The sequence below is a fragment of the Lactuca sativa genome, chromosome 8, assembly GCF_002870075.4.
Source record: "Lactuca sativa cultivar Salinas chromosome 8, Lsat_Salinas_v11, whole genome shotgun sequence".
Classification (NCBI taxonomy): Eukaryota; Viridiplantae; Streptophyta; class Magnoliopsida; order Asterales; family Asteraceae; genus Lactuca; species Lactuca sativa.
The window spans coordinates 190,589,809-190,593,965 of NC_056630.2; the positions used below are offsets into that span (position 1 = coordinate 190,589,809).

The following is a 4,157-nucleotide window of genomic DNA, read 5'->3' on the forward strand; positions in this document are numbered from 1 at the left end:
TCAACATATGCACAAATACACATACAATAATATATATGTGCATATCTCCATATGTATATATCATGTAACATTCACACATGATTTTGTAAGATTCAAATATGATTTAATCATGTGATTATATCATTTAAGATTAACCTATGATTCTATAATGAAAGATTCAGATGTGAGATTTACATCTGATTATATCATGTAGGATTCACATGTGATTATATCATATGTAAGATTCAAATGTGATTATATCATGTGATATTCGCATGTGATTCTACATAAATCTATTTAAATATGAAATTCACATGTAATTATATCAATTAAGATTCATCTGTGATTATATAATGAAAGATTCACATGGGAGATTCACATCTGATTATATCATTTAAGATTCATATGTGATTATAACATGTATGTTATTTAAAAAAACATTACATGTGTGTGTGTGTGTGTTTATATATATATATATATATATATATATATATATATATATATATATATATATATATATATATATATATATATATATCTTATACTCTATTATAAAACATATTGGTCATATCTTGAATTTTAAGAGACATAAGATGCAAAACTTTTGTTACAAATCAATTATGCATAAATAAATCATTAATACTTGTCAAAAGTTTGAAAACTTGAATTAAAGACGGTCATTAAGAATTTTAATTTTGACCAAGATGATGATTTTAAAAAATTAAACTCATATATATAAATTAATTTACATTTCTTAAACGAGACACTGATAATAATTAATTTACATTAAATGTATAAACAAACAATATAAATATAAGTTCTAAAAATAAATATTTTATTTAAAAATCGTAATTTTTTATTACATAATAACTAATAATAAAATATAATAATTAATTTTATGTAAGAAACAATTCGTCAAAATGGCTATTTATCATCACTGTTTTGCACAAGCAAAAATAAAAAATAGAAAACAATTAAAATAATGACAAAAATAAAAAATACCATAATAATTTGTTCTTATTAATTTCGTAATTTTTTTTTTCGTAAAACTAAATAAAAAAATCATTGTCTAGACAAATATTCTACCAGAATATTGTTGATATCTGTTTAGAATAGTCGTAAATATAATACTCCGTTAGAACATTCTTAAAAAAAAAAAAAAAAAAAAAAAAAAAAAAAACAATTTAGTGTAATATTACATTAGAGTAATAAACATACATACACAAGCATAAACATATTAAACGTAATAAAAGAACGATAGTTCTTTTTTGGATAAAGTAAATGATGAAAAAATATTTACTTTTTTTCGAAAGTTTTCATTTATATATATATATATATATATATATATATATATATATATATATATATATATATATATATATATATATATATATATATATATATATATATATATATATATATATATATATATATATATATATATATATATATATATATATGAGAACCATAAAATCTTAGGAACTATTTAAAAACCACTTTTATTAATGTATATTTTAAATTTCTACAATAAATATTTACAAAACTTTTAAAATTTGATTTTTTTACAAAGGTCTAAATAAAAAAATTGGCATGATTATAAATAATAAAACACTAGAACCCACTTAAATGTTATCAGTTCTACACTCACTATTAGCTGATTATTTTCTCTCTTCTCTCACATGCTTTAAAAAAAATTATATCATCTTCTTGTACAACCTTACAAGTTGTGATGAACAACATCGCTTCTACCAGCACTACAGATTGCGAGCCACTACCATTGTCATCACCGACGTTGACTCCACGACCACCACTTCTCTTCTACAATCACAGATTTGATAACCGATGAAATAGCACCAGTTTTTGAAAAAAAAAATGGAAATACACTTCTTACTTGGCTACCATTACCGCCGATTTACCACCATTGTTTGCAAAAAAAATAGAAAAACACTTCTTACTTGGCTACCACTATCGCCGATGGCGGCTCCACGAACAACATTGACCTCCTTCAGTTCTATCATCTCTATATAATGTCTCAGATTTTAAGAGAGGGGTAGCGTGGCGGTGTGTGTGTGTGTGTGGGGGGGGGGGGGGGGGGGGGGTGCACTACTGACAACGTTAAACCACCTCCACAACTTGAACGTCTCAGATCATTATGATTTTGTGGTTCGTGCTTATTATTTTACACATGAGTTCTTCAGATCTGGCTTTGTATTCTTCATGTCTTTGATCTTCAAAAGAAATTTGTTGTTTTTCGTCTGTGGATGTGCATGTTTAGACACTATCAAATCGGCACAATCGAACATTATCAGATATGCGATATCCGACAAACTGTTACCTCGACCTGCCATCTCCAGTGGTATGTTGACAGATTTATGATTCTAGTGACTATCCTTGGTAATTTTTGCTCAGGTTTGATCTGATTAATTTCAGCTTTTTTTTCTTGACTCTAATGGTGTTCCTACTCCATATTTGTCTAGATCTGGTTAGATCTAAGTGAATTCGAGTTTCAACAACTATAATTTCTTATCTTCGGTGTTAGTTTTGTGGTTTCGATCCATTCATGGTGTTTCCTTGCGAAATTGAGAAGTTTCATGTGTTTTTCTTTTCTTTTCTTTTTTTTTTTTTTTCAGATCAGGAGGATATCATAGGTACACTCATTTAATATTTTTGTTTACATGTTTTTAGTATCTTCTTTAATTTCCACTCTTCCACACCTTGTGAAAACGATTTTCTACTTGTTATTTTGAGCAAATCCTTCCCCAATCCTGCTTGATCTGTTAGTTTATTTCATGTCTTCATTATTGTGCTTTAGATCTCTATCATATATGGTAGTTTACTCTTAATTTGTCAAGTTTTTAGTGGAGGTTATTAAGTTATAAGTTGTGAATACATTATACTTTTACATATTTGATGTGGATATGTTTTGGATCTTAAGCTTCAACTATAAGTTGTGAATACATTATACTTTTACATATAATGATGTCATCTTGAAATTCGACTTTGATACATCTCACAATGCATTTGTTAAAATGACAGAAAAAAATAATGTTTTGTATGTTTTGTATTTAACTGTGAATATGTGTTTTAGACTATGAGTATTATTTTAAGTTGTTTATTTTAAAATGTGAATATTATTTTAACTTGTGATTTTTTTTTAGTAAAATTAAGTGTAAACTTTGATAGAATTGGGAGGGAGGAGGGGAGGGGGGGGAGGGGGGGGGGGGGTAAGAGTCTAAGAAATAATTATAGATAAAACATATGAAAATGTCATCTTGAAATGGAACTTCAATACAATTCACATGGTGTTCATTAAAATAATTCAAAAAATAATGTTTTATATGTTTTGTATTAAATTGTGAAAGATGTATGAGTCATTGTATAAGTGTGAATATATGTTTTAAATTAGGAATATTGTTTGAAGTTGTGATTTTAAATTGTGAAAATTATTTTAGCTTGTGATTTATGAAAATTATTTTAGCATGTGATTTAAAAAAAAGAAAAAATAATTGTGAACTTATATAGAATAGACAACAAAAGATAATTTCAATAAAGCATATAATAATATCATCTTGAAATTTGACTTTGATACAACTCACAAATGATAGTTAAATTTATTGAAAAAGAATGTTTTGTATTTATCTATGAATGGTGTATGGATCGCGGTATTAAACTATGAATATGTGTTTTAAATTGTGAATATTTTAAGATGTGATTTTAAAATGTGAATATTATTTTACCATTTGTTTGTTTTTTTGTTTTTTTTTTTTTTTTTTGTAAAATTATTTATAAGCTTAGATAGAATAGGTAGTAAGAGTCTCATAGATCATTTTAGATAAAGCACATGTAAATGTCATTTGAAATTCAACTTTCATGCAACTCACAAGATATTCATTAAAATAACTTTCAAAAGAATGTTTTATATGTTTTATATAAAACAATGAATGATGTATGAGTCGTTGTATTAAACATTGAATATATGTTTTAAATTGTAAATATTATTTTTAGCTTTTATTTTAAATTATGAATATTATTTTAACATGTGATTTAAAAAAGAAATTATTTTAACATACTGAAATTTGATTTTGATACAGTTCCTAAGGATGTTTATGTTAAATAGATTGAAAAAGAATGTTTCATATGTTTTGTATTTAACTATGAATGGTTTATCAATTGTTGTA

The 4,157-nt window shown here is 25.2% G+C and overlaps 1 long non-coding RNA gene across 1 annotated transcript in view; it reads left to right on the forward strand.

The window, feature by feature from the left end:
- The first annotated feature begins 1,565 nt into the window (after positions 1 to 1,565).
- Positions 1,566 to 4,157, forward strand: part of LOC111882404 (uncharacterized) — a 3,032-nt gene continuing 440 nt past the window's right edge. Inside the window, exon 1 of the long non-coding RNA XR_002847151.2 lies at positions 1,566 to 2,335. This is a non-coding gene — a long non-coding RNA (uncharacterized LOC111882404). The remainder of the gene's footprint in view (positions 2,336 to 4,157) is intronic.